At 38.9% G+C, this 15,359-nt stretch overlaps 1 protein-coding gene across 3 annotated transcripts in view; it reads right to left on the bottom strand.

Moving 5' to 3' along the window:
- The window catches only part of Fsd2 (fibronectin type III and SPRY domain containing 2), a 43,008-nt gene extending 32,913 nt beyond the window's left edge, over positions 1-10,095 (bottom strand). For 2 of the 3 annotated variants that reach the window (XM_013356340.4, XM_078051115.1), the window contains exon 1: positions 9,868-10,093. The gene's annotated coding sequence lies outside the window, so the exon portion shown is untranslated. Of the gene's footprint in view, positions 1-9,867 lie in introns of all 3 variants that reach the window. The other variant, XM_078051114.1, reaches the window with a different exon arrangement.
- Positions 10,096-15,359: the final 5,264 nt, after the last annotated feature.

The raw sequence follows: 15,359 nt of genomic DNA, 5'->3' as shown, positions 1-15,359 counted from the left end.
TGAGAGCTACAACCTTCTCCTCAACGGGTCCACTCCATGCCAGGAAAAGCCTGCCTTGGCTCCACATCTGATCACCACAGTCTAAGTGAGTGTGCATCTGCTGGACATAAAGCCTAAGGCTTGAGACTTTTGAACTTAGCATGCAGAGGGAATGTCTGTCATTAACCTGTCATGATTAAGTGTGTTTTGCTGTGCTTAGAATTAATCTAGAATTCTTTGCTGTAAATTGATTATGTCTATTGCAGTGCCTAGCATTAAGGATTGTCGTTTTTCTTGATTAAGAACCTATAGAGTGAAATTGTATTGAGTAATTTGAATGAATAAAGCATTGAAAGGGGCAGAAGTGTGTGGACATTCTTTATTTCTCCCCCCGACTGCATACATGGCAATTTTGCCCCCTTGAGACACTTAGGTTGCCTTTTATTTATCTTGATGTTATTCCTTGAAGCACACAAAAAAGTTAATTTGGGGGAAGTCTAATTTATCTTTTTTTTTCATTTTTGTTGTTTGTGTTTGTGGTGTCAGATCTATGAACCTAATGCCAAATCTTGCATTCCTGGGGTAAAATCTCACTTGGTCTTTGTTAAACTTTTTTGCAGGGTTTTTTTTTTTTTTTTTCTCAGGTTTTGGTATTGGGGCAACATAGCTTCAGAAAATAAGATGGGAAACATTCATTTTCTTCTTGAAAGAGTTTGTGAAGAATTGGTACTAGTTTTTTTAAATGATTGGTAGAATTTACTACCATAGTGAAATCATATGATCCTGAGCTTTCCTTGTGGGTAGATTTTGATTACTAATTCAAAATCTTTTCTTATTATAGAACTTTTCAGATTAACTATTTCTTCTTAAGTCAGTTTTGGTGGCTTGTGTCTTTCTATGAAATGCCCATTTCATTTAAGCTATCTAATATATTGAAATAAAATTGTTCATAGTGTTTCTTTTTAGACTTTTTTTTGTGGTTTCTGTAAGCTTGGTAAAAATGTTCCCTAAATCATTTCTGATTCTAGTCATTTGGGTCTTCTCCCTTTTTTTCTGGGCCAATTTAACTACAATTAAATTGGTCAGTTTGTTAGTTACTTCAAAGAATCATTTTTTTTGGTTCTTTGATTTCTCCTATTGCTTTTGTATTTTTAAATTCACTCTAATATTTATTAATTCCTTCCTTTTGCTTGCTTTTTTTTGGTTTAATGTTCTTTTTTCCAGAGTCTTCAGGTATTTATTTGAGATCTTTCTTCTTTTTATTTTTTTTTAAATTTTTTAAAATTTTTTTTAATATTTATTTTTTAGTTTTCGGTGGACACAACATCTTTATTTTATTTTTATGTGGTACTGAGGATCAAACCCAGCGCCCCACGCATGCCAGGTGAGCGCGCTACTGCTTGAGCCAAATCCCCAGCTCTCTTCTTTTTAAATATAGGTATTTATAGGTGTAATTTTCCTTCTAAGTACAACTTTGGATGCATCCCACAAGTTTTGATATGTTTTATTTTAATTATTTATTAAGTATCTTCTAATTTCCCTTTAAGTTTCTTCTTGTACATTTTAGTTATTTAGGAGTATATTATTTAATTTCCACATATTTGTGAGTTTCCCAAATTCTTTAGGTTATTGATTTCTAATTACATTCTATTGTGGTTGGAGAGTATATCTTATAATATTTATATCCTTTTATAATTATTGAGGTTTGTTTTATGAGGTACTATAAAAATGGGCTAGCATAATAATGTTTTATGAGCTATTTTGAAAGATGTTCTGTATGCTCTTTAGAAGAATGTGTATTCTGATGTTATTGAATAGAGTGTTGTAGAGATGTCTATTAGGTTCAATTGGTTTACAACAGTATTCACATCTTCCATTTCCTTGTTGATCTTCACTTAGTTGTTTTATTCATTATTGGAAGTAAAGTATTGAAGTTTTCAACTATTATTTTTATATTATCTATTTCTTCATTTATGTCAGTTTTTGCTTCTTGCATTTTAGTGTGCTCTTGATAGGTGCATATACATACATAATTATTATGTATTTTTGATGTACTGATTCTTTCATAGGGATAAAATGTCTCTTTTTATCTCTAGGAATTTTTGAACTTAGCATGCAGAGGGAATGTCTGTCATTAACCTGTCATGATTAAGTGTTTTTATTTATTTTTTTTTTAAAGAGAGAGAGAGAAAGAGAGAGAGAGAGAGAGAGAGAGAGAGAATTTTATTTATTTTTTAGTTTTTTCAGCAGACACAACATCTTTGTTTGTATGTGGTGCTGAGGATCGAACCCGGGCCGCACGCATGCCAGGCGAGAGCGCTACCGCTTGAGGCACATCTCCAGCCCTCTAGGAATTTTTTAAAATTTTAAAGTCTGCTTTTTCTGATGTCAATATAGTCACTCCAGCTTTCTTGTAAATGTTGTTTACATAATATGTCTTTTTCTGTCCTTTTAATTTCAATCTATTTGTATCTTTGAATCTAAAGTGTGTCTCCTATATACAGCATATAATTGGCTATCTTAGTTATTAATTTTTCATATCTATACATTATGACAAGCCTCCCTAGAATTTCTCAATGACAATGATTCGTTGGAGTTAAGTTATTGTGACTTTTTCCATATCACAAAATGATATTTCCTACAAAATAATATATGACACCCCAAAAGAAAAGATAACCTAACAGTTAACATTCCAGTCCTCAACTTTTTAGTAGGAAAGAAAACCAGAGTAAACCAGATTAACATCTACAAGTCTGCTAAGGACTACACATACAACATGGAAGGAAGACAACTTACCATAAAATATTAAGCTACAGTAGAATAGTAACTATAAAGTTGGAGAATTCTAAAGGATACTGTAAGGCAGAGGGAAACATTCTTAACAAGGATAAACTTAACAGGGGTTCAGATCTCATTGAGAAAGTTGTGATTGCAACCCATGTCATGGCAAACAAATTCACTGAGTTGTCCTGGTCAGAGCTGGTCCACAAGCAAGAAAAACAGAGACATCAGTAAACCAAGACTGGGTGGGAATGGAGGGAAAGTGGTCACAAGGCCTCATGAGAGATCCTGAGTCATAATCACCCCCAATAAGCTACTCTCAACTCTTTTTTATTATTTTTCAGTACTGGGGTTAGAACCTACCACTGAGCTACATCTCCAATACTCTTTATTTATTATTTTGAGATAGGATCTCGCTAAATTGTTGAGGTGGCTTCGAGCTTGTGATCCTCCTACCTCACTGCCTGGCTATTCTTAATTCTTGACTATCATAACCATATAAGATAATAAATATTTATTTTAAGCTATCAAGTTCTAGAATAATCTGTTCTGCAACAGATCATTATACATAATATACATTATCCCAGCATAAAAAGTAACTTCCTTTTAAAAATATTTTTTAGTTGTAGTTGACACAATACCTTTATTTATTTATTGATATGTGGTGCTGAGGATAGAACCCAGGGCCTCATACGTGCCAGACAAGTGCTCTATTGCTGAGCCACAACCCCAGCCCCCAAAGTAACCTCCTTTCCACCTGACTTTCCACTCTTGATACCATTCTTTCTCTCATTTGTTCACATTCAGGCTCTGTGGCATTTGTACCACAGGTCTTCAGACTATGTCATATGTACATGAAACTTTCCAAGGGGTATGCAAGCATGGATGGTTTTAAGGATTTCCAGATGCTCAATCTCACATTTAATCTTTCCCGGAGACAGTTGCCTGGGAATGAGTATTTGAGGCTTCATGTGGATTCACTTGGCACAGTAGCCCTTCTTCTCTTTATTATAAAACTATCCTTCGTTCATCCTGAGTATTACATTGCACTATAAGATTTCAATGCTTGGAAATTTAAAAAACCTCCAGGGGGCTAAATGAAAGGACAATTTGAAGTATTGGTAACAATGTTGAGAGAGTGAATGACATTAATGAATGGGTAAGAAAAAATTTTTCAAGCTAAGTGGTTTCCAGTTCTTTGCTTTCAACAAAATTGAAGGAGGATCTAATCAAGTTGTCAGCTGATATATTATTAAAATTTTTTCATGATAGATCACTATATAATTTCAGCATACATTTCAAAAAGAGTTCAAAGAGCTGAATGACATTACTATAACTTGCTTACATTTCCATCTACTTATACAGATAAGCAAGGTCACTCTGTGCTACATCAACAAAGTGAAAACAGGAAGACAAGTCACTATAATTTCTGTTGCATTCTAGAATAGGTAATAGAATTTTCATTCATGAGCACAAGAATTAAAAAGAAAAGTCCTATCCACCTCATTAAGAATTTAATTTTTTTGTTTTGTTTTATTTTTGTACTGGAGATTGAACCCAGGGTGCTTAACCTCTGAGCCATATCACCAGCCTTTTAAAAATTTTTTATTTTAAGACAGGATTTTATTAAGTTGCATAAGGCCTTGCTAAGTTTCTGAGCCTGGCCTTGAACTTGTAATTCTCCTTCCTTGGCCTCCCAAGTTGCTAGTATAATAGGCATGTGCCATGCACCCAGCTCAGATTTATTTTTGTTTATTAATTATTTATCAAAATTTGTAATAAGAAAAAAATTTTAAATCTCAAGTAATACATTTGTATTTTTGTAGAAAAGTATAATAGATGATCAATAAATGATTTTCTAAGCTTAGCAAAATATTATCAGGACAAAATTCTGTTGAGAATGGAAATGCAAGTTTGAGGAGAAAAAGGAATAATGTAAAATTTCTAATATTACAGAACAGTTTGTTTTTACATTTCTAAGATACTTGATGAAGGATATCAAACTTCCATAGTATTTTTAAGAATCTAATGAATAAATTTAAAAGGGTTATTAAATGCGTTTATTTGAAAACATGAATATTTATGATATCTCAGAAACTCTTTTATAATTTTTAAAATGATAGCTTTATTAAGATATAATTTATATAAGATAATGTTCACCATTTTAAAGTATAGAGTTTAGTAATTTTTAGTGTATTCACAGAACTGAGCAACTATCACCACCATCCAATTACTTTCATCAAGTCAGACTGATGCATAAGGTACCAGATGCCCCATGTCCTGGTCCATGCCAACTGGCACCATCTTTTTCCTCCTCCACTTCCTTTTCTTCCTTCACTTTCACCACCTCCTCCTATTACCGGTAGCCAATCCAGGGACTCTCCGGATTTGCCTCTGGATTTTCCAGGACCTGGTCCATTGCCTGGGCAAGGAGAAGGGATGAATGAAGATAGGTTTCTAGAGGCAGCATCACAAACAAGTGGCTGCCAGGCCTCAAAGTCTGTACTTTGCCTCCAGAGCATCTGATTTTTGAAAGTTCTATGACCTGGGTGTTTTGAGGGGTTATTGCTAAGAACCCTGCCCACCATTAGACCCTGGCTAGGGTAGTCCTACTCATCCTCACTAGTACAGTCTGTTCACAGGGCTATACAATTGTGTTTTGAGTTGTGCCAGAGCACATCTCCTTCCCACAAAAAGTCTGTATCCCTGCAAAACTAGTGCTGATCTGGACCAGGAAGTCTCCCCAGCCAGACCCAAAGGATTGCTAGCTCCTCCAAGTTACCATGCATATCACCTGCACCTTAGCCCACATCTCCCTTCAGTAGTTCCCAAGGTCAGTGTTGCCTTTCATCTACAGAAACACTACTTTGTCTCCTCTTACCATGATCAATCCTAGGTCCTTAAGTCCCTTATTTAGTGGAGAATTCTCAACAAAACCCTCAGAGCCTATTGTCCTAAGAGGCTCTGGGTCCTGCCTTCACACTATAGTATGTCTGATTTTCCAGTTAATCACAATTATTCCCACTGTGCAGAAATAATGTCTTATTGCTAATGTCTGCTATGACCTCAGACTTGGCATTACATGGATCGGGGAGTTGGAACAGAGACTTTGAGATTAAAAGTTCTGAATAGTTTTAGCTCCGGATTTGCCTCATGCTGAGAATGGAAACAAAAAACTACCTACTGGCCTGTGTGTGCATCAAGGGAGCTAAAACAGACCTGTTCTCTGGCTGGCACAGCCTAGCTAACTCCACATATGTATATCTCCTGGCTCTTGTTTTTGTAAATCCTAACCAATTCTATAAGACTGGTAGAGAAACCATCTAACTGCTTCCCCCAGTTTCTCAAACTGCATAAAATTCATTTTTCTTTTTTACATCATTTGTTTATTTCTTATGCCAAATTCAGCCAGCTGGGATCCAGGCAGAGTCCCTGGATTGGCTACTGGTAACAGGAGGAGGTGGTGAAAGTGGAGGAAGAAAAGGAAGTGGAGGAGGAAAAAGATGAGGAGAAAACTAGTGATCTATAAACAGAACCTGAGAAGATGGGAGGTTCATGCTTCCTCTCTGGGGACCTCTTGTCAGCCAGCAGCAGGTCTCCCAGACTTAGGAGCAATTGTCTATCCTCACTCTACTTGGGCTCTGACATCTGCTTCTCCTGCTTGGGGCACTCTAGGCTCCATCTGGTCATTCTACAGTTTCCAAAATTCTGGTGCCTACATATTATGGGGAACATGGAGTGACCTGCGAAGTCTGAATCCAAATAGAAGTCATCTGGGGAAACCTGGGGTACTTCTGTGACTCTGCATGACCCTGCTGCATGCAGGGACTGTGGCACTGGGAATCATTCATTGCTCTAGCATGACTGTTCATGGGCCTGGAAAGGAGTGGATTAAAGATAACAGGATGGTGCTAGATACTGGGGGTGGAATGAATGAGAGACAGGTCCTGCTCTCAAGGAGGCCCCAGAAAAGCAAGTGAGTGATAATTACCCCACCCAGGGATGGAGCACAACTTCTCCCTCTTTCCTAGGACCCAGGATTCCTCTCCTTTGTAAAGCACAGGCTCTGGTCACATAGACAAAAATCACAGTTTCTTTCTGGCTCCAATATCATACCTGAATGTACCCTGTAGGCAGAAATCTTCCTGAAAACTACCTTGTCTCCACAATTTGCTGACCACGTGCCCTGTGGCTCTTCCTCTGAGTGTCCCTGCCAAGTACAAGTCCAGCACTCTGCTGCTCTGCTCAGATGGAAGTGGTAAGTTCATGTTCTGAGATGTCCTATGTTCTCAGATCCTCATCACTGATAAGTCTTAACTCCCTTAGACATCAGGCACCAGCCCCATTCCCTAGCTCCTCACTCTCCAAGCAGCCTATGGACACCCTCTTCACCTGTGGACACCCTCTGTTCCTTCTACTCCCTCTCAGTGTCCTCCCTATAAGTCCCTTCCAGGCCTTGGCCCAGACACTTCTTCCTGTTGAGCATCTCCTCACTACTGTTCCTTAAGCCCCTACCCAGTCAAATGCCTGCCACAGTCTCCACAGAACCACTGCATTCCTGCTGCCCATTAGCATGACCCCCCTCCCCCAACTCCAGCACCCAAATCAGAGACCAGAAGCTTGTCCTTGATGTCAGCCAAACTAATGAATGATCAGTTCATTCTGATTCTGGCCCTGTGTCCTGAATCTCTAGATAAACATCTGTCCTCCCTCCATCTTCACCCCTTCCCAATGCCACTGCCCTCTGGAGTTACACAGTCCTATGTTTGCATTCTATCTTTGCTACATCCTAGCAGAGTGACCTTAGCAAAACTACCTCCCCAGGCTTCACTTTCATGGACTATAAAACAGGTTCATTAACAGTGTCTACCTTATAAGGTTGACATTTAAATGAAATGGTATAAGTAGGTAAAATGCTTAGCATTGTACATGGCTTAAAGTAAGTGCTCAGTTATCATGCTAAGTGAAATAAGCCAATTCCCCCTGAAACCAAATGACAAATGTTCTCTCTGATAGGTGGATGCTAATACACAGTAAGAGATGATAGGGGAGAATAGAGGTTCATTGGATTAGACAAAAAGGAATGAAGGGATAGGAGTGGGGATGGGAATAGGAAAACCAGAATGAATCAGACATAACTTTCCTATAGTCATATATGAATACACGACCAGTGTAACTCCACACTATGTACAACCACAAAAATGGGATTATAATTAGAAAATACCCCATATATGTATAATATATCAAAATATACTCTATTGTCATGTATATCTAAAAAGAACAAGTAAAAATAAAATAAGATAAAATGCAAAAAAGCAAGTCCTCAGCAAATGTTAGCTACTGATATTATTGTTTGTGTTTTGTTACTACTATTATCATTACTTGGACCAGCATCTGGCCAGTTTAGAAGCCTTCTATCTTGTTACTTATGCAGGGTGAGGACTGGGAACAGGAAGTAAGGGTCCACAGTGGCTGCAGCAGTGTGGCATCATCTATGGATACTGTGGGAACACTTGTCCCTTGAAAGAAGTTAGTGATTGGCAAAACAGCCTCATCATAATCAGGCATGGACACTGCTATGGGGATACCCTGCACCCCAAAGTAACAGTTCCCAAGGCTTAGGAGAGATGTGGTATTCTAGGGTCAGAGGGTCCTTAATTCAATATCCAGATTTTAGGATGGCAAAACTGACTTCCTATGAGGCCAAGAGCCTTGCTAATGGCCAATTTCACATAACAAGGATTTATCTGGCTATTTTGTATCTAGCCCTGTGCTGGCACTAGACATACTGCCAGGCAGATAAAGAGCTTGGATTCAAATCCAGGTTTCCACTAAACCACACTGCCTACAGACTGAGGAGCAGCCCTCTAAAAATAACACATTTCCATGTGCTACCAAGAGAGAGATAATCAGAATTCTGTATTATCTATAAACCATCACAAGAAATTCTTTCAAATAGAAGCTGGGATGTGAAATACCAAGTTGAACTCTTAGGAACATTCTTTTTGAATGCTGAGGTAGACAGGAAAGAGACTGGAAAACATTTAACACACATGCTATTGAGAACATGTTTTTCCGAGCCTGTGTTTGCCTTTTGAACACATAAACACAAACTGGTCTGTATGCTTAGTTTCAAAGCAGGAGTTTTGCAACACAGCCCACAATTAATATATATATTTTTTTTCTCAAAATCTATACTCTTGCACCTTCTTACCAGAATCAAAATTTGGGAAGAAAGGAACGTTGTTGATACATTGTCATACAAAAAGTATGAAATGAAGACTTAGAAAGTAAAGTAATACATCACATTTGGGCAGATTGCCACATCTCTGTGCTATAGTGTCAGTTAAAATGTTTTTCTTAAGTTGTATATGAGAGGTATGTCTCTGTGTTTTAATTTAAAAAGTCTTCCAACAATATTTTTTTAACCTTTTGTGGGTTATGGGCTTGTCTGAGAATCTTCTGAAACCTGCGAATCCATAAAGACACATTTTTGTATATAATTATTGAAGCTCATTCATGTAGCCCCTAGCAATTCCTGAGCTACAAGTAAAGAAAACTGGCTATAAAGCATTAGTGTACAGTAATGCAAACTGGTTCAGATTAGCTTTTCAGGTACAGCGCTGACCTGAAAACACTCTGTGGGAGGAGGTTCTCTGCACCCACAAGAAGCAACTACAATTCTATTTTTCAGTATTTGAATCAAAGAATGAAATTATGAATTTCCAGCATTCACATGCAGATTAAAATTAAAAAAAGTATTTATCAACCCAATAGTATAGTATAGTCAGATAATATCAATATCAAACCATCTAGCAAATAGGCCTTGCATTAAAAACATGCTAAAGACATTCCATGAATCATCAGCTTCTCCCTACTCATAACAGGTTTTCAAACTTGGTACCAACTCCATATTCAGTAAGTGCAAATTTCTGCTACAAGAAGTTACAGAAACATTTGCACTGTTAGGTGTAATTTAAACATCTGTGATTTGCCATGATATCCCTTTCTATCTAAAGGAAAGATATTGTACTAACAGTGGCATTTAGTTGAGAGTTTCTAATGATACAGTTTGTGTTAGAAGAATATGACTACCCCAAAACTTGCCTGCTAATTTAAGGGTCCTTAAATCCTTCTCTTAATTCAGAGGATCTGGATTTCTGCTAGAAAATCGATTCCATGTTCAGCAGGCTTTCTTTCCTGATGACCTCTGCATGCCCTGCAGGCTACCTCTGCCTATTCTACACCAGGATTCCGCAAGTGGGACACCAAAGCTGGATGGTAACATGAACTGGCTCCGGCTGCAAATAGCAACAGGCCTGCTGGGAGTGAAAGTCCAAATATAGACCTGCCACTTCTTACTGCTCAAGTGTCATCAGGAGGGGTCACATGCTGTGCTCTGAGTTACTTCATTTACTGTGGGCATTTGAGACCTGTGACTCAGATGGCTGGCCACATGTAGAGGGGTGGGGCTGTCACTGCAAGACCAGGAAGGGTCTGGCAGCCCTTGGGCTGTATTGTATGCCTTTCTCCTGTGCTTTCCCAGAGTGTTCTGAACAAGCACAAACTGGAGGTAATCAAATGCAGTTTATTTTATTTTTATTTTTCTCTGATCATTCCTTTAAATTGTGTTCAAAGTGGGGATTATTCTCCTCTCTGGATGAAAATCTAGAAGAAGCTATGATCTTCTGTTCCCTTTTAGTTAACACACAGTCTTATGGTCACTTGAAGCCATAGTGTCAATTCAGTAATGGAATATCCAATTCAATATATGAACCAAAAAGCCAAACCTGCTTTGTTAGCCAGTATCAAAATCTCCCCTCTCCAGCTTGGGCCTCTTTTTTTTTTTTTGTAAAGAGAGAGAGAGAGAGAATTATTTATTTATTTTTTTAGTTTTCGGCAGACACAACATCTTTGTTTGTATGTGGTGTTAAGGATCGAACCTGGGCCGCTCACATGCCAGGTGAGCGCTTGAGCCACATCCCCAGCCCCAGCTAGGGCCTCTTTAGCAGGAAACCTCTCTGAGGAGAGACAGAGCGAAGTGGCCCTCTCCTTCTACATTCCTCCCTGAGCTGCTGGATGTGGGTTCCATTTGAATAAATGCCACAATAGGTGCTAACTTTGGGTTTCTGGGGTCTGGGAGATGCTTAGACCTGAATCTCTCATGGGGATCTTTTATACATCTTGAGAGATCCCCATCATAGAGACCCCTCTCCTTAATTCCCATCACGAGCTGACAGCTCCTCTCTTCCTGGTAATCTTTTTTATTTCTCCTCAGGGATCTGGAGGACCACTATCAGGATCTCTCAGCTGAGGTCTCCTTCTCCAGGTAGGTAGCTCTTTTGGGCAGGATCTAGGTTACTTTTCCTGTTGGCCCACATTTGGATCTAAGACAAAAGTCCCCATCCATGGTCCTGTCAAACTCTGGGATGCAGGTGACTCCAATGCAGTCAGTCCCACTGGCTCTGTTACCAAAGCAGCCAAACCTCTCATTCCAGGCCATCATGGGTCCAAATGCAGGAAACATATCAAGCTCTCTAAAGGGTCCCTTTGAGGACCCCCTCATGGGGCTTCCGGCTAGAGGATGGCAGGGCAAATCTTCCCCAGCCTGAGCAGTTTCCTCCAGTGAAACTCCTCTGGCACTTTTAATCTTAAATAGACTCTTTTCTCTACTTGACTCCTATTTATTTCTTCAATTAACTGAGAGGTCTCAGAAGCGTGAATCAGGTTCTGGACAATTTCCTTTGAAAGACTGTATATGGTGATCTGATTTTGAATTTTCATATTTATATTTATTGTTTTGAGAGTATTTTAAATACATTACTGCATGTATTTGTAAAATAAAAATATTAGAAGCAAAATAAAATATCAAAAGAAAAATTAAGAGAAAATTATGCAAAGATGGATGTGCAAGAATAGAGACCACAGCATTTGTTTCTTTGTTTGCATGTGGTGCTGAGGATCGAACCCAGGCTGCACGCATGGCAGGTGGGCGCGCTACCGCTTGAGCCACATGCCCAGCCAGCATTTTGTTTCTTTTTATTTTTTTAATGGTCCTGGGGATTGAACCCAGGTCCATAAACATGCTAAGCATGTACTGTACCACTGAGCTACATCCTCAGCCCAACATAGCATTGTTTATATGTGCAGAAAATGGAAATTAATCTATGTTTACCATTAGAGTATTCATTAATTATAAAATGGTCAACCCAATATTTTCAAGTATAAAAAATAATGATGTAGATACTTATTCTAGTTTTGGTTTTGATGTTGGGGATTGAACCTAAGGTCTTGTGCTTGCTAAGCACACACTCTACCACCAAGTTATACCCCAAACTCTATACCTATTTTTTTAAATATGGCAAATGTCCATGATATATTTGTAACTGGAAAAAAACATGTAGAATATCATTTGGTTTAGTACTACAGATGCATACATAATAGTCAAGGTTCTTTAGAGAAACAACCAACAGGATGTTTACATCTATGGAAAAAGAGTTATCATAAAAAATTGGCTCACAGGTTAAAGTAGCACATACCTATAATCCCAATGACTCAGAAGGCTGAAGCAAAAGGATCCCAAGTTTGAGGACAGCCTGGGAAACTTAGTGAGATTGTCTTAAAATAAAAAGTAAAAATGGCCAGAGATGTAACTCAGTGACAGGGTGCCCTGGGTTTGAGCCTCAGTAATATATACTTCTTTTTTTAGTGTTAGTTGGATACTTATTTATTTATTTTTATGTGGTGCTGAGGATCGAACCCAGTGCCTCGCATGTAGTAGACAAGTGCTCTATCACTGAGCCCCAATCCCAGCTCCCCTCCCAACCACTTCTCATTAATGGAGTCCCACAATCTGAAATTGGTAAGCTGAAGACCCAGAAAGTAGGTAGCATCTGCAGTCTGGTATTTCTAGTCTGAAGGCTGAAGCTCAAGATCTAGAAAGAGCAGATGTTTCAGTTTGAGTCTCAAGGCAGGACAAAATCTGGAAGCATCAGATAGGAGGAATTGCCATTTAGCATTTTTGAGGTTATCAGACCTTTAATTGGAAGAAGCTTACCCACATTGGGCAGGGTCATGTGATTTACTCAGTCTCCAGATTCAAATATTAATTTCATCCCCAAACACTTTCATAGACATCCGGAATAAACTTTGACCAAATATCTGGACACCTCCGTGACCCAGACAAGTGAACAAACAAAAATCAGCTGTCTTACATATATACACATATGCTATAGACATATACACATATGCTATTAAATGTTTATGTCTCCCCAAAACTAATATGTTGAGCCAGGTTGGTGGCTCATGCCTGTAATCCCAGAGGCTCAGGAAGCTGAGGTAGGAGAATCACAAGTTCAAAGTCAGCCTCAGCACTTTAGTGAGATCTTAAGCAACTTAGTGAGACCCTGTATCAAAATAAAAAATAAAAAGGGCTGGGGATGTGGCTCAATGGTTAAGTGCCCCTGGGTTCAATACCTAGTACCCAAACAAACAAAAACCTAATATGTTGATATTTAATCCTCAACTGAGATGGTATTTGGAAGTGCGGCCTTGGAAGGTGATTAGGTCATGAAGGTGAAAATTTCACAAACAGGATTAGTGCCAAAGGGCTCCCTTGCCCCTTATAACTATGAATCAGGAAGTAGGCCCTCACTATACACCAAATTTGTGGTGATTTGATCTTAGACTTCTCATTTTTCAAAACTGTGAGAAATAAATGTCTATTGTTTATCAGTGACTCGTCTATGGTATCCTGTTATAGCAGCCCAAATGGATAAGACAAAACACATGCGCGCACGCACATACACACACACACACACACACACAATGGGAGCAGTTTTTCTTTTGGGTTACTTTATCTTCTTATTTATACCTTTTCTAGTGTCTATTTATAATGGTCACATACATCTTAGGCTTTAAAATATCAACTCTTTATTATAATAGTAACATGTTATTTGGCTTAAACAAAAAAATCAATACTATAATAGAACTCTAAAGGCAAATATAAACCAGTCATGCATCTTGGTAACACTACTATTAGGTTTGGTGTATATTTTTTCTACACTTCTTTTCTTTTTTTAAAGAGAGAGAGAGAGAAAGAGAGAATTTTAATATTTATTTTTTAGTTTTTCACGGACACTGCACTCATGCCAGGAGAGCACACTACCGCTTGAACCACATCCCCAGCCCCTCTACACTTCTTTTCTAAAAATAAAAAACAAATGTATTCCTGTTGAGAGCCACAGCCAGAATGGCCTCTGGCATTTTGCCAGAAGGAATGGTTGAAAGGTGCCGCCAAAGAGCCATTAAGATGATGATAATTAAGTTAAGCTGTGTATAATTGCTGTGACTGGATGATGCTGGATTGAAATAGGCTGTGTATTCAGTTGTATATAGACCCCTGCTGTCTGGCAATATGACGGCTTATGCTGCCTCGGGTGCCCACTACTTTTGAGTGCTTGCGGAGTTCCAGTTGAGCTCTATCGCAGATTCCTGGAGAGTTCACATTGGTTGGTGAAGTTCCTGGTGAAGGGAGTTCCGGTTGGTGTGGTGTTCCTGGAACAGCCACAGTGGGTGGCGTTTGGCGGCTTGGTTTTTTTGTGCCCAGCCAGACTGCAGCATATTCCCTTCTCACAAACTAGCAATTACTTTTATAACTAGAAAGACTCAGAGCTTCATTTTGAAAAACAAATAAATTAGGAAACTACTAGAAGAGATAAGATATTATAAAATACAGCTCAGAGATAGAGCACTTGCTGAGCATGTATCAGGCCCTGGAATGAATCCCCAGCACTACAAAAAGAAAAAATAAAAAAGTAAACAGATCATATTAACTAAAACAATATATTAGAAGTAGTTTTGGGGGAAATAGATCACTTCAACTAAAAGATTATCTCTAAAGAGGACTAGGTGAGTGTGAGAGCAAGGCCCATTGCCTCCAGGCTTTGAAGGATATTTTCCTTCAAACAGAGGCAGCTTTCCATCTTCAAGTTGCCTGCTACACATTGTGGAGATCAATTTCAGGATGCAGAGATGCCCTAATCATAGGTCAAACTTGGCTCTGTTTTTTTCATTTGTTGTTCTGCTGCTGCTGTTTAACCTTGGGGACAACAGCAAGGGCAAATCTGATTCTAGGCTTTCCCAGCTCAAAACCTTCAAATGCTCCTTCATTTGTTCATTTGTTCATTTGAGTAGCAACCTTTCCAGGCCTTGTTTTGGCCAGCGGCTCCTGGTCCCAGCTCCCTGAACATTCCCTCCCGGCCCTGCCTCCTCTACCCCTTTCAGTGCACTTATAGATGGACACTGCCATGTACTGTACTAACTAGAGACTATTGGTGTCCTGTTCTCTGCAGCGTAAACACATCCAGCTCTGGCCCCCACCCATCTCTACATGTAAATGGCATTCCTGATACCTCCTTAAACCGGCCATCAGTGGCCAGGTGACCTTGTTTAGCCCCAGTTTATTCTATGTCTTAAGACAAGTTCATTTTCTAGGTCTGTTTCCTTACCTCTAAAATGAAGAGTTAGAACATATATTGTTTAAACGCTGCTTTGAAGGCAGAAATGCCTTCTTGTATCTCCCCCACCAAACCTCCCCC

This window comes from Ictidomys tridecemlineatus, chromosome 5 (genome assembly GCF_052094955.1).
Source record: "Ictidomys tridecemlineatus isolate mIctTri1 chromosome 5, mIctTri1.hap1, whole genome shotgun sequence".
Classification (NCBI taxonomy): Eukaryota; Metazoa; Chordata; class Mammalia; order Rodentia; family Sciuridae; genus Ictidomys; species Ictidomys tridecemlineatus.
This window is presented reverse-complemented; position numbering and strand designations above follow the sequence as displayed.